Genomic DNA, 23,416 nt, shown 5'->3' with positions numbered 1-23,416 from the left:
GAAATTATATCCCTACTACCCTTCCTGCTTGGGGTTGATGGAGACTGTGGGGAGCCCTAGAGCCCCATCCACCCCCTCCGACCACCCCTTTGCATGACTCAGCCCAACCACCATGCCAGTGAGCCCAAAATAAATACCTCAGAGCCGCCTCTTGGGCAGCTGAAGATAAGCTCATTTGCTGGTTTGGGCGTGCCTTGCTCCACCGTGAGCCTGAGTCCCCCTCATCCTGGCGATGGCTGATGAGAGAGGAGCAGTCAGCCCTTTCTAGTCCGACCTCCTGCCCTCTCGTCCTGTGGTCAGTAACCCCTTTGTGCTGGCCGAGTGCTTTCCATGCTCATCTCTTGGTCTGCCCATCACTCTTCTCCTCTTTCCTTGCACTCTTTACTCCCGCTCCAGCAAATAAGAGAACAAACAACAACCACAGCCTTGCTTGAGTATCCCCAACTTGTGGTGGTGAAGCCAGAAGGACCAGGGCCCCTGTAGGCAGGGAAAGCAGATGGGCCAGTGATGCCTTCTTGGAGCGCCCCCCTTCCTCCCCCACGAGGGGTGAAGGCCACAGTCAGTCCTAAAGCAGGCTCGGTTTCCTAGGGAACTCTGTTTTCTGCTTCCCATCCTCCTCCCCTTGCGAATGGGCTTTGTTTGCACACTTGCTTGTTTGATGTGTTATCGCGCCATTTGGAACTCTTTAGTTTTGCAGACAATTGACTTTGGACTTGCAGGGGACGCTGTCACATGCCCAGCTTGCACCACACGCTGCACAGGACAGGACAGCCGTAGCCACCGTAGGAGAGCTATGTAAGGGAGGGGAAGTCACCCTCCCTAGCCCCTGCCCCTGCCCCTCATTCCTTGCTTTTGAAAATAAGACAGCAGGGAGTCACAAAGCTGTTCCTTAACGGGTAGGCCCTGCAAGTGTGCTGGCTTTATCATCAGCCTGCACCGGCTGGAGGAAGACTTGGAAGCCCCATTACAGAACATAGGTCACAGAGGTGAACTGAAAAGGACAAAGCCCTCTGACTCAACAAAATGACGAGAAGTGGCTCCTCTGTGCGAAGCAGTGGGCCGGGCAGTGTGACAGCGGTTCAGAGATTTAGGGTAAGTGCCTGCCCTCAAGGATCTGGCTCTTTCCTGTGAAGCAGACAGTGTGGTAAGGTCTATAGTAGACGTGTAAATGGTGAGATGAATTCCAGTGGAGGAAATCGGACAAGAAATTCAGGGAGGGATTCATATTCGACTTGGGCTCGAGGGGCAGGTTGGGTCGCCATTCTTGCAGGTGGAGGTAAGGGTGCATGAGAGGAAAGAACAGGGCAGGTGAAGGCCAGGAGGAGGGACAGGTGCTGGAAACAGCAAATGCTTTCGGAAGGCTGGGTGTGAGGGAGGAAAAAGAAATGGGAGATAAGGCCAAGGTGGGTTTGGAATGGAGGTGGGTGGCTTTGAGCACAAAGCTGAGGAGTGTGAGTGTGTGTTAAGTCATTGGTTTTTCTAGCCGTGTCACCACCCTGAGGTTCCTTGGGGGTGGCTCATAGGCACTGCAGGAGCAAAGGTCCAGAGCAGCTCCTTCCTTGTGCATGTTATATACTGGGGTATTGTCTTTCTTTTAAGAGGGTTCCCATTGGCCTGTGCCAGAGACCCATTCTCACTTATCTAGTCTCCATCGGTCTGCAAGTACTTACTGAGAGCCCTGTATGCCTAGCCCTGTACTCAGTTCTGCTGAAAGACGGTGGAAGATTTTGACCCAGTGGAATGGTAGTAAGAACCACTGGGTCAGCAGCCTGAATTATAATTCCGTCTCTGCCACCCACTCATCATAAATCCTTAGGCAAGTCTCCTGGCCTCGCTGGGACCAGTTTCTCACCTGTGAAGTGCAGGGCTGGGCTGGTAAGTTGTTCCCAGCCGAGACATTTTAGGACCAACATGATCAGTACTATAATCTAGAGTTTTCCTGTGTGTGGACAGAGTAGGAAAGGGAGAGACCAGAGGCAAAGGGGCCACTTAAGAGGTGATGGCAAGAATTCCTGTGAGATGTCTTAAGAGTCTGAGTGAGGCCTTTTACTTATTCATTCAACAAACGTAATACTCAGTGCCAGCCACTGAGCATTGGGAATATAGCAGTGACCAAAACAAAGTCCCTGTCCTCAGGGTACTTTCTGTCTAGAGAGCAACAGTGGGACTGGAAACAAGGGTGATAGATCAAGAGATGTAGTTTGAAACTCATGACAAGGGTGATAGTTGGAGCTGTGGACGTATATGAGGTACCAGGGAAGAGAAAGCAAAAAGGTTTGGAGGGAAAGAGAGACCTGAGGTGATGGAACCTCAGGAACATTCTGTGGAAAACCAACTAATGTTTACTCCATAATAGAAGATACATTCTCTATCAAGCCAACGCAACACACCCATCCCCCCAAAATATCCCATTGTTGAGAAGCTATGACACCAAAGAGAGAATGTCCATTTAGACACCCAGTTCTCCTTGACTATTGACTGCATCACTCCTGTATATGAAGCAAAATTACATCAGAGCCATATATGGTTTTATATAATAGCAGGTCTATTTGGTTTACTCAGAAAGGTCTTTAATAAGTTAACAGTGATACGTAAAAGTGGTATGGGTGGCTGCCTAAGCTGTTAGTCCCTCAAATCTTTTCCCAAACCAGCTTGCTCCCTCTCGCTCCCTCTCGCTCCCTCTCGCTCCCTCTCGCTCCCTCTCGCTCCCTCTCGCTCCCTCTCGCTCCCTCCCACCACCCCTCCTTCTCCCAAAGTTATTGCAGTGGATCCAGAAGCAGATTCTGAGGTAGAAAGGGCTCAAGAAGATGACGAGAGTTACTCTAGGCCTTAAAGTGGGGCTCGTGACCTGGAGTCCATGGATGGAATCCTGGGGGAGGGAGTGTCTGTGAACTTGGATGGAGGAAAATTATCTATTTTCACTAACCCTTAATTGAAACCTAACATTTCATTCTGTTATGACAGTAGTATTAGCTATTTGTCACCAATAGTAATTCTAGGTATTTTCATATTACATTATAGTTACAGATACCCTGAAGTATCATTTATGCCCAACATTACTTCAAAACTACAGTAGTAATTAGAATTTTCCTGGAAATTATTTAAATATTAAGAGAAGCACATCATAATTTTGTTATATATTTTGATGACTGAGTATCAGTATACTTCTTTTGAGTCCTGTGCATTTCATGTGTTAACTTCAAGAATTTAAAAACATTATTCTGAAAAACATGTCTCTAGACTGTTATGGACCAAACAGTCTAGTCCTTTTTTATGGACCAAAAAGGTAAAGAGCCCTGGGCTTGGAAAATGGTGAGGCCACCTACTGGCACTTAAGGGACAGAAGACACTCAGAGAAGGGTCTGGAATGCCCACAGGCTGAGGCAGGACTGGTGGCTGCATTCTGCAGCATCTGATGGGAAGATGTGGGGACAGAGCTAAAGCGAGTGGGAGGCCCAGGCTGATATATTGATAATTTCACAGGTAAGCTTGTAGGTGGTGGGAAGCAGTAGAGGTGTTTCCGCTGAGGCTTTAAGTTGTGTTTAGGAAGAAGCAGGATTGGAAGAGAAGGAGCTGGAGGCCAGGAGATGGGTTTCTGCAGGGAGTGTAAAGATGAGAATGGAGAGAGGCGGTGAGTGCCAGAGTTGCCATGGGACGCGAAGGTCAGGCTCAGGCCAGGATTTGCAGGGCAGGTGAGCAAGGCCGGCTTAGGCTTCAGGCCTGCATGATCCAGAGAAGGATAATAGCTCCTCACCTTCCCCTAGTGATAACTGTGCCAGATGCTGTTTTAAGCCTTTCAATGTCATTTATATGTCACTAAATTTATATTACTTAATGCTCATAACAACCCTGTGAGGTTAGTACAGTAATTCCTATTTTTCAGATAATAAAATGAAATCTAGAAAACAGAAGTGAGGGCCTCGCAGCCAGCAGAGGAGAATGGAGTGTATTGCTGAAAGAAAGAGGAAAGAGGAATTGGTTTGGGGGGTGGGGGGGAAAGGTTATGGGTTCAGCTTTAGATATCTTTGCATTGTTCTCATATCTTCAATTATTTTAAAAGGCTAAAAATTCAAATAAAGTATTTATAAGCACAGTTTCTGGTTTATTTCATTGTCCAGATTGTTATTTGTTTGTTATTAGTGAGTGCTGAGTCAATTTGTAAATTGGTTTCATCTTTCCTGTGAAAAACAAAGAGGAATCTGGCAGTAAGAGTGTGGTACATTGATGGGTGCCCAAAACAAGGAAGATGTTGTGGTTTCCAGAAGGGAAACACAATATATATTAAATTACTTCTGCCTAATGATGCATGTTTCCTTTTGTTGTGGTATTTTTCAGGACCAGTCCAGCAGCTGTATTAGAAGACATGTGGTATATATAAAGTTTGTGATCGTTGGGGGAAATTTTGGTAAGTGTCGCTGCATTTATTTCTGATACCTTGTGAAGTAAATGGTGCTCATAAAGGGAAACCATGGCCTTGTTCTGTGCATCTTTTAAACCTGTACTACACTTGACAAAATGGATTTTATAACTAAGTGTGACGTTCAATTGGTGTTTTCTGACAGTATGACATTTTTTTTGGTCATTGCTGATGTTATTAAGCAATATGGGGTTTTCTAAGATATAATAGTAAGTCTAGATTTTAGGAAACCTTCCAGATACAGGATAAAGAATACCCTGGACCATTTAGCTTATGTTCTTAGCCACCTGTGGAATGTGAGAGTAATAAACTTGCAAACCAAAAGAATAAAAAAATGTTTTTAAGTTTCCAAAGCAGAGAGATCCTTCTGGTCTATATGTTGAAATGAGAGAGAAACAGGCAGTTAGCTGCTTGGGGAATGATGGGACATGAAAGGGAGTTAAGAATCCAGCATGCCAGGGACCCAGCCCACCAACCAGCGTAACAGCGGCCTGAGACCAGGAACGTTAAATTTAGCAAACACCCAGAAGACCTTGCTAGCAGTAGTCAAAAAGGACAGGAGACTTGGGTTAAAACTCAAGTTCTACACTTACCGGTTGTTATATAACCTCTCTGAGCCTCAACCTCCTTGTCTGTAAAATGAGGCTTATAATGTTGCCTACCTCAGAGTGTTGTTGTGAGAATAAAACGAACTAGGTAGTGCTGGGGCACCATGAGTGCTCAATAAAGCAGTTATTCTTCTTTTTAAATTTTATTTTATTGAAGTATCTCTTCACTCTTACTCGCACTCTTACTATCTTACTAAGAGTATCTCGCACTCTTACTATGCAACTTATATTGACTTATATTTTAAATATAAAATACATTCAATATTTTATTGAAGTATAGTTGTGTTTATTTCTGCTGTACATCCATTACAGTTTATCACAGGATATTGAATACCGTTCCCTGTGCTCTACAGTAGGACCTTGTTGTTGATCCAGTCTATATATTACTGGTTTGCATCTGCTCACCCAGTCTCCCAATCCATCCCTCCCCCTTGGCAACCACAAGTCTGTCCTCTATGTCTGTGAAAAGCAGTTATTCTTGACAACAGAACACCCTTGTTTGGAAACTGGACATTTGCCATTGAGGTCAGGCCAGCAAAAGGTGTGAGAGTATCTTCCAGCAGGAGGGCCGCTGGGAAGGGGTTGGTCACACCCCACTTGCTATCACAGGGGGCATCACAGCTGGTCGCCACAGTCCCTCCTGCAGCGTCCACTGCATAGCAATGTCCCCGAGAGCTTTGCCATCTTCTCTAACCCTCTCAACCCATTCTTAAACCAGCTTAGCTAATTTAACTTCCCTTCCTGCCATCTTTGCAGCCAGGTGCAATCACGTTGTTTGAGCTTTGTTCAGTTTTGGAGTCCAAGTTATTTTGAACCAAAATAACGAGAAGAAAAAGAAGGGTCGGGAGGAGATGGTACCCTTGGTCTAGGCCTCAATTACCACGTTGAGGCTTTCATTTCAAAACCCTTCTTTGGAGTTTTTGTCTATGCTTATTATGCAGCCTTCACAGAGATCCAGTTATTGGAAGGAAACTTTTGAGCTTTGACCAAAAGAATTTGGCTTTGGGGTGGAGCCTTTACCTGTGGTTGGAGAGAATCAACCATGTCGGCTGATGGTTAAGAGCGGGTGTCTGGAGGTGACAACCCTCCAGTTGCAGGGGATCAAAGAGATGGACACGGCCTCAGGGGTTGTCTGGCCCAATCTCCCACTCAACAAAAAAGCCTTTTCTCCAGAATTCTTGACAGAGGGGAATTCACATTCTCTCAAAGGTGGGGTTTGCTACTGCACAGAGGAGCTTTCTCCAATTAAAAAGCAATTCAGGGCACAGGGAAATTTAAGGGGGTGAGAAAATTGTTCTAGATCTTGATTGTAGTGGTATTTATACAACTGTAGGTTTTGTGAAAACTCACAGGACTATACAATAGAAAAGGAGAATTTTGCTGTAGTTAATTAAACCTTAATTTTTTTAATGGGAAAAAAACGAGCAATTAGATACCTGGACATTAGGTCACATTGTTAAAGAGGGAAGGAGAGAGTAGGAGGGAGGAAAGAAAAGCAATCTAGTCCTTCTGTTGAGCTACAATATGTGGTCAAGGGAGCAAGGACTTGGTCTTCTTACTTCCTGTCATTTCAGTGTCTGGACAGTGACTGCCACCTAGAAAGCCTGTGATAAGTATTTATTGAATTGCTGACTTCCCTGAGTCACTCTGTAAGCAGATAGAGACAAGTGCACTCACTTCTCCACACACCAGCCCACCAGATATTTGAAGATGCTCTCCTTCCTCGTTCTTCTTCTCTGGGCTGAACTTACCATCTCCGTTCTTTCACTCTTTGTCTCCTGATGTTATATTCCTTTCCCTCCCCACCCGGCGCCTCTTCTTGAGGAAGCATAGGCTTTACCACTCCCTACACGAATGGCCCAGTGCTAGAACGCAGCCCCCGAGGGGGTCTGGCCCGGGAGGCGTACGATGGGTGCTCGCTTCTGTAGATGGTGTTAATAGACACCAACCCTTATCCCCTTCCATACTGAGAGCCTGGTAACTGGATCGTGAAGGATTTCTTACCAGTAGTCTTCTAAGAATGGAGCTCCTAAAAGTAGGGAGGTTAGCAGTCCAAGAGATCGGGTGGCAGCAAATCCGTCCTCATAAATGTCTTAACTGAAATGAGGCCAGGCCCTGCCACCACTAGTTTGAAACAGCAGTGGTGCTGTTTATAAATCTTTCGGGGTAGTACTGTATTACACATCCTGATTCTTCACTGTGAGTCATAGGAAGTTAGAAATTCTGAAAATTAAACTTGTAGGTGCCTTGAAAAATCTAGATTTTTTTTTCCTGGCCATGCCAGGGAGAGATATATAAATAGAGAGAGAGAGAGAGAGCAGTAGTTCTCAACCTGGGTTGTTTTTGTCCTCGCAGAGGACATTTGGCAATGTCTGAAGAAATTTTTGGTTGCCACATGGGACGGAGGGAGGGTGTGTGCTACTGGCATCTAGTGGGTGGAAGCTAGAGATACTGCTAAAGACCCTAAAATGCACAGGACACCCGTCTCCACACACACACAGAAATGATCCAGCCCAAGGTGTCAATAGTGCTGAGGCTGTGAAACCGATATGGAAATAATAATAATAAAAAAAAAATCAATGTCTAAAGTACTCATTATTTTGAAGGTTTAAAATTTTTAATATTTTGACATTTAATTAAATGTAAATATATAACTAGAAAGCATAAAGAAGTTTGTTCAGAGAATCACAGAGCTGAAAGGGCCCCTACATTACCACTGATTGCAAGCAAGATCTGATCTAAATGAATTCAGACAGATGGGTGTCTGCAGACTTATAGTGAGGACTGTCAACTAAAGCTAGAAGCAAGACTCACACAACTTGATCCCAGCATTCACACAAAAGACATTGTCTCGTATTTTAAATTTCAGCCCCAGCTTCTTCAGATGTGTTTGTCTTCAGATGACCTCTGAGATGAAACGGTATTTCAGTCTGGGCTAGTCCATCCTTTTGAATCAAGGGTGTGATGAAAATGTGCTTAGGGAGGAGAGAGATCTCATTACAGATGATAGAGATTGGGTATTTTGGTACACAGGACTGTTTATTTCCATCAATTTTCTAGTGACACTGCAATCTGGTTTAACCGGGAGCTGTTGAGAGCTTGTGTAGCCCAATATGGCCACATTTGCTGAAGCAGGGAGATTGAAGCAACATATGTCAAGTTGTGATATAGGACAATCCACTTGAAAAGATTTTAATTATAGGGCCTATTTCGGGAGGGTAACTGTGCTTTTTGTGAGGTATATTTTAGGATCCACTAACCCAGCTTCAAGGCCAGTAATATCTTCCCAGAAAGGGTGTGGTTGTGTGCTTGTGGACATAAATATTTTCTTACCAAAAGCTTTGGTATTTGGTATTTTCCTTTGACTTTACTCCCCGTCATTTTTCTTTTTCTGATAATCTTTCCTCTTGCAAGAAGGCTATGAAAATGAGTTCTGAAAGCTGGAAGAAGAGAAGCATAAAAGATCTCATTTAGATGGCCGAGCCCGGAGATTCAGGGACGTTACATGATCAGTCTGCTGTTTTTAGGACGGATAGAATCTGGAGCAATGTGCCAAAGGTAATAGTAAGCAGAGTCGAGGGAAACTATAAAAACGCCATGTTGGGGCAGCGTTTCTTAACGTAAAGATCTGTAGCAAAACTACACGTTTATAGCTGCTGGTTTCCAGCACCCCCTCGCCAGCCCATGGGTAATTCCCCTGAGCTAGTTTCAGCGCTCTTCGCCTAATGACCTGGAGTGCGTATCTGCTTTCGCTTTTGTTCTTCAAGGTTTGTGCCTGTGCCCTGCTCTGCCTCTGGTGCGTCAGGTGGATCCCTGGGGGAGTGGGGAGCGGGGGCTTCCTGCCTAGCCCTCCAGGCGGCTCCCACACACTAACCTATGTGAACCGAGGCTCCATTCTCCCCTTGGTCAGGGCATACAGGTCGCATGCAGCATCCCTGCCCAGCCTCTCAGATTCCCTTCCGTGAAAGCCACTGAAAGCTGTAAAGAACAGAGCAGTACGACACGTTGAAAGTCAGCTCTGTGCATGCTGGCCCTGCTCGGGCGTGCGTAAGAACAGAAGCACCACATTCTATAGCCTTGTGCTCTTGGTCTTTGAAGTAATTCGCACAATCGTTTCTCTCTTGCTCATGAAGAGCAGTGTTCTTCTCTTTCCAGGTTAGTTGTGGTGCCATCCTAAACCAGGTTCTTTGAAGCTGCTTTGAGGCTGCCCTCCTGCTTGTCTGCTCCAAGAGCCCACGTACTTAGAATTCACTCTCAAATGCACACTGTTGTGTGGTTTTTCCCCGCAGCAACACGTAAACCAGAATTTCCCGCTTGTGGAAGGGAAATGTTTTCAGAATAAGTAGCTGTCGTGTATTTTAGTACATGACTGGAGAGCTGGCCCTGTGTAATACCTCCCACCTGCCATCCAGGTGGTGGGACCCACCCACCCCCCCAGCCCTGCCCATAACTGACAGGCTGCCCATGTGAATGCATGTTATGATACCATTTGTATAACCAGCTTAGGTTCGTAAGAAGCTGCGGCACACTTGCCCCTCCCAAGCCACCTCTTAGGTGGTGGAGCAGGTGTTATGCTCAGATACACTCCGAGACTCAGAGAGTTTAGCCTGTGTCTCAGGCAGGGGGCGTTTGGGAGTGTGGGCATGTTTGTTGTCCTGCCCTCAAAGAGTAAGTCACTGTTGGCATGTTGGAGACGGGGTGGGGCAGGGATGGTAAATGTCCTGCTGTGTCTGGGACAGCCCTGCCCGGTGAAGAACTGTCCCTGGCACGGCATTCATCGCACTCTTACTCAGGAGCGCTGCTCTGAGGTTGCATGGCTGCTATGCAACAGAGCCGGGCTCATACTCACTCCCTCTGAATCCAGGATCTTTATGTCCCTCTCCACATTAAAGGCATCACAGAAAATCCCCACTTCTTTGGGAGTGCTCACTGAAGTACAATTGAACTCACAATGGCTGTTCCTCAGATTGTGCCATTACTGCTGTACACACCAGAGCTCAGGTGTGGCACACTCCAGGGGAAACAGCCTCTCTGAGACCTCACTGGCCCAGCCCACCAGCCCCCTGTTCCTGCCGTTCCTCTATCAACGCCCAGTGCAGGTGGAGACAGAGAGTGCTATCTTCGGAAGAGATCAAAGAGGATGCTCCACCCAAAGCCTTTGATCCAATCTTACTGGCTTACAAACCATCCAGAGGGGCAATTAGGTATCAATCTCAGGAGTTTTTGATAAGATATCTTAGGCTTCATATCTACCTGGTGCACTTCTACAGCCTGTTGGAGCTTTGTTTAAAGTTTGGTTTTGATGTCAGCCAACAAAGAAGCCAGACAGTGGCTACATCAGTTTGATTGAGCACACATGAAATTTATTAAAGTGGTAAAAATAAAACCATGTTGAATGAAAAGGCACACAGTGAAGCTGACCTGAATATAAAGGTTGAAGGGATTATGAAAACGGGAGGAAGCGACAGTATCTGATCTTTTCTCTTTTTTCTTTTCTGTTTTTTTCTTCCCCCTTTTTCCTTTTCCAGTTTCTATCTCAATTTTTTACTTTGAAAATTTTCAAACCTACTGGTTTGAGAGAATGATAAGACAAATACCAATTGTTCTAAATTTGCCTTTTTTATTCCCTCTTCCAGTTACATATACGTAACATATATGTAATATACAATATATATTATATATAGTATACATTATAGAAATTTTTGCTACACCATTTGGAAGTTGCAAACACCTTGAGACTTTAAATAGTTTACCATGTATATTCTAAATCTAAGGGCTTTCTTCTATATAACTACAATACTATTAGCTAGTAAGAAATTTAACAATAATTCCATAATATTATCTAACATCCAGTCCATATTCAAACTTTCCCAGTTGTCCCTGTGTGGTTGTGGTATAAAATGACTTACCTTCTGGGCTTGTCTGTTTCTTCACAGTGTGTTTTAACTTGCTCCCCACTTCCTAAAAATTGTTAGATCTATAGGCTTGTGATTAGATGCAGGTTAAGCCTCTTTCGTTAAGAATACTTCATAGGTAGTATTGCATGCTTGATATTACATCAGCAGGCAGATGATGTCACCTTGTCCCACCATCCACAGTGCTAAGTTTGATCTCACAGATCAGGTGGTAACCAGACCTCACCAGTGTCCAGATACACTTTGAGTCAGTAAGGCATCTATGGGCTGGTACCTGGGTCCTTCGTCAACATGCTGTCCCCCACCCACCTTCAGTCCAGTGCTTTGAGTATCGATGAATAATCCTCACCTACAGCAGTTATTACACTGGGATAGTGTCTGATATTTTTCACACTTTGCTTTCACTCCCTCAGTTCTTATAGTGAATGATCTAGGGCTTCGTATTTTTCAGTGATGATTTTTAAGCCACTTCCTTGGTAGTCAGCTATCTTTTGCTGTGATAATAGATTATGCTAAACATTTTTTTTTTTTTTTTTTTTTTTGCGGTACGCGGGCCTCTCACTGTTGTGGCCTCTCCCGTTGTGGAGCACAGGCTCCGGACGCGCAGGCTCAGCGGCCATGCCGCTCCACGGCATGTGGGATCCTCCTGGACCAGGGCACGAACCCGTGTCCCCTCCATCAGCAGGCGGACTCTCAACCACTGCGCCACCAGGGAAGCCCCATGCTAAACATTTTTATTTCTCACCTTCAGAATAAGAAGGAGTAACTTTAGCAGAGCATTTACTACATACCAGGACCACACTGACTCCTTACCTATGGAACTCCTTTCACTTTCTTCTCTCACAACAGCTCAGAGTAGCAAGCGAAGTGACTTGCTCTGGGTCACCCAGCTCCCACTGTGGAGCCAACATCAAGCAGATCTGTCAGGCTTAGAGCCAGGGTTTTCCACCCATCCGTGTTCCCTCCGACTTCCAACCCTGACTGTTTCACCCACCCTACAGTTCTTGCCTTAGATGAATGCCTGCCTGCCTGGTGGGTCCATAAACAGGGAAAGTCAGTGAGGGCAGGGCTGTGCAGCTGGAGAAACACAAGCCATCCACACCTAAAAGGGGCAGGTGCTCCTGGGTCTCTGACAGATGTGGGCCCAGCACCACCAGAGATCTCGATCTGTGTGTTAACCATTCCAACTTTTTAATGTTGGCAGCTAATTCATATATTCTGATACTTTTCAGCCAAGTTGCCAATTTTCAGCACCAGCACCGCTGCCGACTGAGGCTGCCTTGAGTCAGTCATGGCTTTGCTTAGAAATGGAATTCATTGTTTGTCTATTTGCTTATTTGTTTTTAATACCCTCTTTTAAACAGATATTAATATTCTTGAGATGTGATACTGTTTTGACTTGGGGGGGTGTCTGAGTTTTGAAGAGGGAAAGTTGGGCTTCATGGAAGTATTCTTTAATTGATACATTCTTATAAAACCTTCATTTTATGGGATTTTTTTTTCACTGAGTCAACACAGTTTATTACTGAACTGCACTTTCACTTTCAAACAGACTATTTCAAAGAGCTGGAACAAGTGTGAGGTGGGAGTTGGGGGAGGGAACAGGTGCCCCTCAGGAGCCAGGACCCCCGGCTGGCTTCCCCGGGCCAGGGCAGGGGAGGGAGCATCAGGCCAGTCAGTGTCCAGGCGCCAGCTCTCCACGTGCACATGCACAGCAAGCCAGCAGCTCCTCACTCATAAACACAGGCATGCTTAACAAAAATGGGATTTCTTAACTAGCACAGTAGTAGATGTTTTGTCTGTAGCTTTGAAGGAAGGCAAATACATTTTGCTCTGAATATTATCCTTAGAATTTTTCTTTTTCAAATTGTTCTCTGAGTCCTTGCAGGGCGATGAAGTTTTTGTGTTTCACCCACCTTGCACTCTGTGTTCTCTGTGTATATTTAACTGTGTAAACGAGTCCCAGAAGAACCTGTAAACTTGTTCCCGTGAGAAGAACCGAAGCAGAACTGACAGATAAATAGCAGCGCTTCTCGGGATGGGCCTCAGTTGTTGTAGTGCTTGGCTGAGGGAGAAGACCTACTAGGTTAATTCAAATTGTTTTTAGCAGAATTATTCTTAAATTGGGAGTGATGGGGAATGATTGCAGCTAAAGACCTTCTGTGGTCTTACTTCATCTTGCAGGAATTTAGTCCTGCCCTCCCATTTTACAGATTAACGACCTGAGGCACAGGGAGATTGAGTCATACCCAGGTCAGACCTAGTTAGCCTGGGTCCCTTGTGATTGCACCTCACGTTTCCTAAAGCTAAAACTTTCAGTCAACAGGTAGTAACCATAACGCTTCACCCTGTGTATCATCTCATTATCCACAATGATTGTTTCCATCCAAACCCTCTGTGACCCAGGTTCCCACCACCAGTAATATTTAACAGGTGAAGAAATAAAGGTCCAAATCAGTGTTGTTCAAACATAGAGATAGAAGGCAAGGAACATGTATAATTATAATTTTCTAGTAGCCATGTTAAAAGAAAGTAAAAAGAAACAGATGGAATTAATTTTGATAGTGTACTTTAACCTAATATATATCTAAAATATTATCATATCGCCATGCAATCAATATTAAAAATTATTGGAATTTTTTTGTACCAAGTCTTTGAAATCTCAGTGTGTACTTTACACTTAACAGCACATCTCAGCTTAGCCATATTTCAAGTATCCAGTATGGCTAGTTTCTCCCAGTATTGAGCAGCATGGCAGTCTGGTGGCCCAAGGCCATACCCAGCTAGATTCTTTAAATGAAATCTCTTGAGAAAAACTTCATCAGCTTTCTTATTCTTCCCACAGACTGAGGCCACACATTTCTGTCCTCTTTGTGTCACTTTTTCCCCAGCTAACTCTAATTACAGGGAGATGCTTGGTTTGGCCATAACCACAAGCTCAGCAGTTTTCTACCAGTCCTGGCAGCTGGTGAGACCAACATACTCTGCCTCGTAAATGACAGTGGGAAGCATTCTTCCAAATTTCTCCACAGCAGTTTCCATGATTTCCTTTCTCTTAGGAATAACTCAGTGGCCTTTTGCAAAGCCAGGGTGATTTTTAAAATGCATCCTTTCTTAAAGACCCATTCTAATCAACGGAGTCTTAAAATACATGCTACCAAGTAGTCTCCCTAGGACCTCAGCAGAACAAGCAGGGATTATACATTTTTTTATCTGTTTTTATTCCAAGTATACCTCTATTTTGATTCATAATAGTTTGCTCTTTTCTTTTTTAACTAATCAAATGCTTCCCCAATATATCAGTCCCATTTTGAGCATTATTTACAATGACACTGAGAGCATTATTCACGATAAAACATTAGTAAAGATCAGATTCCATTCCCACTAAATGTGAAGTCCCTGGCCATTACTTGAAGTATCATACTGTAATACAATCCCAGAAACAAAAATGACAGAAGAATGGTGACAGGCTCCTGGAGTTTGTTATGATGGACTTCACCCAAATAGAAACCCTGATTTGTAAGAATTGAAATCTGAATAGGAAAAAGATTGTCCCCTATTCTTAATTAGAGGCCAGACCTCCACATCCTCCAAAATTCTCAGTTAAGTATAGAGAAGATAATACCTTTTTTGTTATCCTGTGGCCTTGTCCGGTAATTGAAGGATGACACCATAAAACCAGATAAATGCATTTCTCCTAATTCCCTGCAGTGCTGTCGTCTTTAGATTTTGACTTGGTTATCGATCTCTCCTATTCACAGACCCCCCTGAAATCTGTCATTTAAAACACTTTAGGTGTAAGGTTTCATTTGGAATCAGAACAATATGTTGTAAGGGCTGTTTTCTTCTCTCGTCGGACTACTTTCCTGTAGTAATGCTCACTTAGACCCCCAAACCACGGTCCTCTTATTCACTCTGATTTGAAGGCATTTTTATTTCTTTGAGTGGATATCTCATGTTCATTTCAGAATGTCACTTAGTAGCTGTATTTCTGCTAAATAACCAGAAATTATAGTTGACTCTATCCACGTGGCTGAGAACCTAGGTTTTGCTTCCAAGTATGGTGCTGAGTAGAAATCTTGTGGTTTCATCTTCAATATTAACAGTTGACTGAGAGTGATGGTTGGGCCTGAATATGAGGAAATCTAGAATGCAGTGGCAGACCATCATCTACTGCAGGGATTCTTTGGGGTTTCTTTAAGATTTTTTTTTTTGATGTGGACCATTTTTAAAGTCTTTATTGAATTTGTTACAATATTGCTTCTGTTTTATGTTTTGGTTTTTTGGCTGCGAGGCATGTGGAAATCTTTGCTCCCAGACTAGGGATCAAACCCGCACCCCCTGCATTGGAAGGTGAAGTCTTAACCACTGGACTACCAGAGAAGTCCCTACTGAAGGGATTCTTGACCTGGGGGTTTTATCAGAATCATCTGAGGAGCTGTTAAGAATCCTGGTGGCCAGGCCCCATTGTCAGAGGCCCTGAGCACTGGACCCAGGCAAGTCAGTAAGAGCCACCTCCTCTTACTCAATTGCATCCACCTGTGAAAACTTAGGGAGAAATTTACTATATGAAAATTATGCCTCAATAAACTTATTATCCTGAAATATATGCATACATTGAAATTTTTGACACCCACCACGGAGAATATTTTGACTGTCAAGTGCTCTGGGGTCTGAAGATAAAGCTCGCAGTTGAAACAGTGATTCACTCACTCAGTAAACATTTAAAGAGCAGTTGTAGACACATTGTTCCTGCCCTGAGAAAACAGAGGTACATTGAGACACAATACATGCCCCTAAAGGTCTTATTTTATGGATGAGACCAATATCCAACAATTGCGATGCAGCAGTGTAAAGTGTAATGAGTGTGTCTACAGAGCAAAAAGAGAGAAGAACACCCCCAACAAACATATACACACATGTGCACACACACACATGCACGCACACATTCCCATTCCTATGCCACTTGTCTTCTTAAAGGTGGAAGCGGGTAGGCAGTGTGGGAAGATTTCACAGAGAGGTCGCAGAACATGAGTGCTGAAGCATGAGCAAAGAAGTGAAGAATATTCTGCCTGTTTTGCAAAGGAATGGCTCTCAAAATTTGGTTCTAAAGTAAAAGAAGGTCTTTATGACATCATTTTTTAAGGTGATTTCAACAGCCTTTGATGTGATTCAGTTCGTTTATCCCGATCTATCTAGTCCCCGCCCAAGTCACAATGTCTGACATGCAGTAGGTATGCAGCATAGTAAGTGTGCTGAGTTGAATTGATGCTTCCAGTAGTTTTGCCTTTACCTTGACAAACTGTTAAGACACAGTGGGATCCTAGGGAAGTTAATGATACCAGTATATAATTTTCAAAATAGCACCCAAGTTACCTCTCTAAATATTACTTCCAAAATACTAAAAAATTTTGCCCTTAAAGGAGAGCACGTTTAAGAGGAGCAGTAGTTCCTGCTGGTACATGTCATGGTATGATTTGCTTTTTACATTTTGGGAGCATTAACTCGTCTTTCTAACCCAATTTTTGCCCTCTCTCTCATTCTTAAATATATCTGAGGTTTTGGAAGAGCAACCGGGCCAAAATATCAAATGATCATGGCATTCTTTACTTAGTCTGTCATTGATGTAGACACAGAAAACAGCATTGTGTTTTCTTGGATATTGAATACTCTTTCAGGATTTGGGGGACAGCATGTATTTGAGAGTAGCTGTTGACACTGCATTGAAAAAAATATAGCTGGTGCTGGGATGTCTGCTCACCCCGGGCAACTGTTTTCCCTGCACATTTCTGCAGCTTATATGACAGTTACCACCTTTGATTACTTTGATGCTGCAGAACATAACAGGGAGATTTGTGACTTGACCCTTTGCCTGTGGTGTAACATGGAAGGGCGAGATCCAGCTCACATACTGCTTTGTTTGGAAGGCAGTATTTCTAGATTGTTAGTCTGCCTGCTTCCCAAGCCTAGAAGCAATTGTGCATTCCAGGCCCTGTTCGATTAAATAACCAGTTCTGGTTAGAAAGAAAGTAGATGATGCTGTGGGAGCTGGGCCTGGGGTTTAAAATGGCAGGATGCACAGGGCTCTCGCCCAGGTGTGTGATTAAATCTGAGCTCCATGGCTGACCAGCTGTGGAGCCTTGAGCAGGTCACTACACCTCTGTGAACTTCACATTCTCATTTCCACAATGGCGGTGGAGGATTAAAGGAGATAAGAAACATGATGCTAACACAATGCCTGGCGCTAATACATGCTCCGTGTCAGGTCTGGTTACTTTGCCCTTGTTAACATGTATATCAATCTTGTCATTCTCCTGTTTAAAAGCTTCTCAAGTCTCCCCTTACTCTCTGAGAAAGGCCTAAACATTTTAACCCAGCATTCAAGGCCTTTTACGATCTGTCTGACCCACCTTTATGCCACATCCAGCTCTTACACTTCATCCTATAGCAAAACCAAACCATCTCTGTGCCCTCAGTGGGCCTCAGGCACTCACTCTCTTCCTCTTGGGATGCCCTCCTCCCACCTCTTAGGTCTAAATCTAATCTGCTGCAAGGCTCATCTTTTTTTTTTCTTTTTTGTTTATTGAAGTATAGTTGATTTACAATGTTGTGCCAATCTCTGCTGTACAGCAGTGACTCAGTTATACACATATAGACATTCTTTTTTTATATTCTTTTCCATTATGGTTTACCCCAGGAGACTGGATATAGTTCCTGGTGCTGTACAGTAGGACCTTGTTGTTTATCCATTCTAAATGTAATAGTTTGAGTCTAGGCAAGGCTCATCTTAGATGACACTGCTTCCTAGTCCCTCAGGCTGGAAAATTCACCTTTGTCCAACCCTGTCTTTCTCATCACAGGTGCTCACAGAGGCCTCTTCCTCTAGTGAGGCCTCTCTTCTTTTTCACAAGGCCTGCAGACAGCCACCTTCTTCTCTGTGCACACGCATCCCTCCTGTCTCAGACTCTTATAAAGACACCAGTTCCATTGGCCTAGGGCCCCACCTTTATGACCTCATTTAACCTTAATTACCTCTGTAAAAGCTCTGTCTCCAAATACAGTCATATTGGGGGTTAGGGCTTCAACATATGAATTTTGAAGGGACAGAGTTCAGTTAGTAATACGTGGGTATAAAAGTCCTGCCGGATCCTCCGAGGGAGGAGTGTGCGTGCGTGCGTGTGTGCACGTGTGTGTGTGTGTGTGTGTGTGTGTGTGTGCAGGTCCCCTCTGCTAATAGCTTTCTTCTTCTCTGCCCTCATGCAGAGCACCACAGAGCGGCAGCCGCTGTATTGTTTCCCTGGGTCTATGGGCCTGGCCAGCCCAGTGTAGCTGCTCCCCTGCCATCCCACCCCTCAAAGAGCCTGCTTCCGCCCCACCGAGGGCTCCCAGAGACCCGCACCGCCTCATGCGGAGGTTCCATCACAGCCCCCTCCTGGCCGCCAGATGCCAGCCACAGGGAAAGAGATAGAATGAGCCCCAGCAGGAAAGGGAAGGAATTAGGGGACTGGAACAGAAGGATGACTCTTTTGTTTTAAAGGAAAGAAGTGAAGCCTTTCCTTTTACTTCTCTGTTAAACATTGTCCACGGGGTTTTTTTCCCTCCACATTTCTCCAGGTCCACGATTCTGAAAGCCACTGAGGAACACCTTAGATCTACAAGTTTAGACAGCTGATAAGTGATGCGGGGAGAATGCGGTCTAATTGGGTCTTTCGTTAACCCACCCCTGACTTACAGAGGGAGGCTGTTTGGTTACAAATAGTTTTTATTCTGCTAAATCAGAGGCTCCTCATGCTGTCATCTGCCTGCAGATTAGCTGGAGGCACAAGCTTTGCATTATGCAAAGTATTTATTCTCACAATTAATATGCTGGGAGGTGTGGTTTCACACTTACAGTACAAAGGTTCTCACCCAGTAGTGAAACAGTCACCTGGGGAGCATGTACAAAGTACCAAGCCCGCATCCTTCCTCATCTCACCCCCCCCCACCACCCCCCCCCCCCCCCCCCCCCCCCCCCCCCCGTGAGAGTGTGAGTGAGAGGACCAGGCCTCCCTAACCCTGCACTGGGAACCGCAGTGGCAGCGCTTCTTACCTTACTACTTCCTCAGAGGTTTCTTACTAAATTTTTCAAATATAGGATTCCCTTTTTTTTTCCTTGACAAAATCCAGTGACCAGTTCATTTTTTATTGTTTTAGATGGAAAACTTCAAATTTATAGAAAGTAGACAGTGTTGCATAGTGGACCCCCATGATCACCCAGCTCCAATGGTTATCCATATTCTGCTAGTCTTTTTTCATCAGTACCTGGATTATTATTATTTTCTGACTAATTCAGTTTTATTTCATAGATAAGAGAAAGCGTACTCTCTGAACTAAAAATTGGTTGCATGTCCTTACAAGTGTTCCCCCACCTTTTTTGCATTTACTCCTCACAGCACCCCCAGGCATTGTTACCCACATTTTATAACTGTGGAAACCAAAGCTCTCAGAAATCACATACTCGCCCAGTCCCTCAGCTAGTAAGCGCTCAAACAGGGTTCACTCCCAGAGGTGTCTGAGAAGTGTGCTTTTCCCCCTAAGCTGCAGCTTAGAAGAATAAGGACCATAAAAAAATGTGTAGGTCCAAGTTTCCCAGTATGGATAGATGGATAGCGGTATGATAAAGCAAATACTGTATAATGTTAATATCAGAAGCTAGGTGGTATTTGGATGTTCGTTGTAAAATTATTAACACTTTGTGTTTGAAGTTTTTCACACTAAAATGTTGGGGTGGGGGGTGGAATTTCAGCAGAAGCAAGCTGTCTTTCTCATCAAGCAGGGCACAAAACACACAAGCTAGTTTCAGATACCTTTTCTATTGATATCTGTTCCAAAAAGACAGATTTGAGTCTTGGTCGAATTTTAATTTTAAAAATAGCAAGCCAGTGATAGAAATTACCTGGAGAGGTACCTAATCGATGACCACTGGTGACGTCTTAGAGAACTCAGAAAACCAGATGCAGAAGCAAAGACTCTGGGGCCGGCCTCTCAACTGTGAGCTGACATGATGATGGACAATTCTCTTTTCCAGTTCCAGTCGCTTAGGTGGGATTCCGTCATTTACCCACAGGAACATTTTGCATACATACGTCCTTCATGTTGATGCTGTTCCTTAGCACAGAAGGACATACTCAATTTTTTTATACTACATCGAAAACACAGCCACCCACACCGTGCCAGCGTGTGATGCAGGCCTTGCTTTGATGGGGAGCTGGCCAGGAACTGCTGAGCAGTCCCTGCTCTGTTGGGAATGATGGCTGGAGGCAGATATACCCCGTTCAGGGATTCCCGAGGGTATTTTGTTGCTGAAGGCACAAGGAGGCGCTGGGTGTGCAGCCAGCAGCCCCTCTCCCACTCCTGCAGAGAGCCCTGTGGGTCTCAGCAGCCCAGGCTGGGCTGCCATTGGCATTACCCAACCTGCCCATTAGCGCTCGAGGCCAAGTGCTCCGGGCCCAGGGAAAGCTCCGCCCTTTTGCTTTTCCCTGCTATGGAGGAGGGAGCTGCTTAGGGATATAAAAGCTACCTGTCCAGAATCTTCCAGGGTCCTCACACATTGCAAAACTATGATCACACCAGGGAACCAAGATGTGTCCAATAGCAACCTCCAGGTGAATCCTGGGGCCCATGTGGCTCACTGATGTTCATACCATTATACCCTTCTCTTTTGACTATACTCTGAGCAGAATTTAAAGCCCTCAAGAGGTACCTGTCTCCTGAGTTAACTACTCCATCAGCTTCCTTCATCCTGAAGTGTCTAGACAGTGCAGGCTACAAGGAAGAGCAGGCTTTGTAATTAGACCTGGACGTGAATCCCAACTTTCCACCATTATTGGTTGCGAGACTTGGAGAAAGTTGCTTAACCTCTTTGAGCTCGGCTCATAGGACTATTGTAAGGTTTGAACTCCGATAACAAGTATGTGAAGTCACCTAGCATGGTCTTGGGCTCACAGCAAGCGCCACTAAGCACTGGTTTCTCTTTGCGCTCTTCTGTGTGATACATTGTGGGTATGAGATGAGGGCTCACAGCCCTGCCGCTCGCTGCCTGTGCGAACACATCTCGTCTCTTTCCATCTGTGCCTTCGTCGTCTAAAAATGGACTGCCTGTTCTCCAAGATACTGGGTTTTTTAAGTATACTACCTACTTGCCTCTTAGGATGCTACGTCAGATTGTGGGGCACAGGAAGGTCCTGAGCATGCAGCCCAGAAAGGGTAAAGGCTGGGGGCAGACTGGAGCCTGTGGGGTTGGTTAATCAGGTAGGGAAGGCAGGGGAGAAATGATCAAAATGAGTCTAGAATCAAAAGGTTGGCATTTCTAAAAACTGAGACTGCCACTTGGGAGGGGCAGTCTTGCCCAAGGAGGTGGGTGCCTACACTTCCAGCCACTTCCCCACAGGAAACCTAATTGCAGCCGGGGCCCCTTGCGACTCCCTTCCCCAGGGGAGGCTCCTAGGCCGCTAGGGATGGGTAGACCAGTGCAGCATTCCTGCCCACACAGCTACTGCCTTCTTCCTGAGAACGATTGCCATTATTATTTCATGTGGTCTTGCAACCCGGAGAGAGTGTTTGCTCAACTTTGCATAACAAACATTAAATCTGTTGCTCGATTTGCAGGTTAGCCTTGCTTGTGGACCTTTGTCCTTGTTGGTTCCTGCCTGCTACAGCTGTCCAGGCACTTGGGACGCATTTTCTTTATTCTGTGCAGCTGCAAGGGGCCCAGGAGTTGGGCTTCCTTAAATGCAAGCATATGGAAGCAAGCAGGAGTGTGGAGGCAATTAGAGGGTTTCTTCCTCCAAGCAGTACGGGCTTTTGCTCTCTTTGGTGTGTGGCTGTTCTTGTTCATTTTTATTTTCCATTTGGGTTTTGTCAGGCTGTCAGCTCTTTTTTCCAAGCTGTGTAGTTTGCTGCTGGTTGCAGGCGCGTGCAAGACCAGGTGACTTAGTTGCGTATTGTTTAGAATAAAACTTTGCACACCGACGTATGGATAATGCATTATCATGATGGTGGTGACGATACTTCATATTTGTAAAATATTCTGCAACTTAAAGAGCGCTTTCACATACATCACCATTTCATTTGGCCTGGGCAGAAGCTCAGAATAAAACGACAGCTATGCTCACTCTGCTAGAGTTTTTCCTTGTCTTTACACCATCGCTCTGGTCCAACCACAAGGGGAGGGTAGTAGATTGAAAACTGTAGTCTTCTGCTTTGCTCCTTTTCTCTTTCTTGTTTCAGTCAATCAGTTATATATTTTTTCAAGCACTTTATGAGGTAGGGAGTCATACCTAGGTAGGGAATCAAGCACCGCTAGATTCTCTGGTGACATTTAAATAACTGTAGCAGACAGCCCTTGCCATCAGGGGATTTCCAATCGAGTTGGGGAAAGAAGACCTACCACCGTGAGTTTAAGTGACAGTGCCCAGCACACCAGTAACTAGGTGTTGGGTGTGTGGGTGAATAAATGAATGGATAATGTACCCACCAAAGTCCTGAAAAGCAAGGAGAAGAGCTAGGGAGGAGCAGAATGAAGGGTGCACGGTCCTCAAGGGGACCGGGCACAGAGGGCGCAGCAGGCTCGGAATACGTGGCTGCCAGGGGCGAGAGGACGGGATCGCCTGCATTCGTGAATTGCCACCCCTTAGTGCAGCTAAATGAGAACTGAAGATTAAAGGAAACCATGTAGATATAGGCTGTGAAGAGTGAGCAAGGAAAACGTAATTCCCTGCTCAGGATGGGACAAGGGGAGGAGGCCGGCAAACAGACCGGAAGAAAGAGTTTGCTCATCAGTTGTTGTCAGGAAAAGTGCTAGTGAAGTCACTCCACCTTAAAAGTCTGTCTTCTGGATTTAAGAACCTATCAATACTATATTGCAGCCCTATAATAGGAGCTGGGAGAAGGCAACAAGAGAATAGGGAAAATCGAAGAGATACAGGATTTGGCCCCATCCCTTAAGAGACCCTGCCATGCACAGGAAATAGTGAAATAATGTGAATGCCCTGCCCCCAGATGACCAAATGCTGGGGACAAGCCAGGGAATGGAGAGACATGGAGACCAGTGTGGCCTGAGGAGCTGAGGAAGGCTCCCTGGAGGAGTGGTGAGGGCCTGGCACTTGGAGGAGATGCGGGAACTGCACAGGCAGTTGTGTGGAGATGTGTACCGTCATGGGTAGAGATCGTGCTGGGCCAGTGGGAGATGCTGGAAGAGGTGCAGGGGCCCTGGTGTAGAAGGCTTGGAAGCCAGGCCGAGAAAGTTGCTGAGCAGGAGAGTGACATTATGAAGGCAGTAAATGGAATTTTGTTCCCGCCCAGAATTCTCATTAATGCCCTGCTGCCCTAGATGCTGGGCCAGGTCCTGTACTGTCCCCTGCTGATGCTGTGAGAGTAAGCTAAGTGAAGGAAATGCCTCCTTATGATGGGCACCAAAACTTCGCAGTATCTCCTGG

General features: G+C 45.1%; 1 protein-coding gene across 4 annotated transcripts in view; it reads left to right on the top strand.

Annotated features, from left to right (window-relative positions):
* Positions 1-23,416, top strand: part of FYN (FYN proto-oncogene, Src family tyrosine kinase) — a 206,879-nt gene that overhangs the window by 83,977 nt on the left and 99,486 nt on the right. For all 4 annotated transcript variants that reach the window (XM_019929594.3, XM_019929593.3, XM_019929591.3 and 1 more), the window contains exon 3: positions 4,336-4,405. The gene's annotated coding sequence lies outside the window, so the exon portion shown is untranslated. The remainder of the gene's footprint in view (positions 1-4,335; positions 4,406-23,416) is intronic.

The sequence above is a fragment of the Tursiops truncatus genome, chromosome 12 (genome assembly GCF_011762595.2).
Source record: "Tursiops truncatus isolate mTurTru1 chromosome 12, mTurTru1.mat.Y, whole genome shotgun sequence".
Classification (NCBI taxonomy): domain Eukaryota; kingdom Metazoa; phylum Chordata; class Mammalia; order Artiodactyla; family Delphinidae; genus Tursiops; species Tursiops truncatus.
Note: the sequence above shows the minus strand (reverse complement) of the source record. Positions and strands in the feature narration are given on the sequence as shown.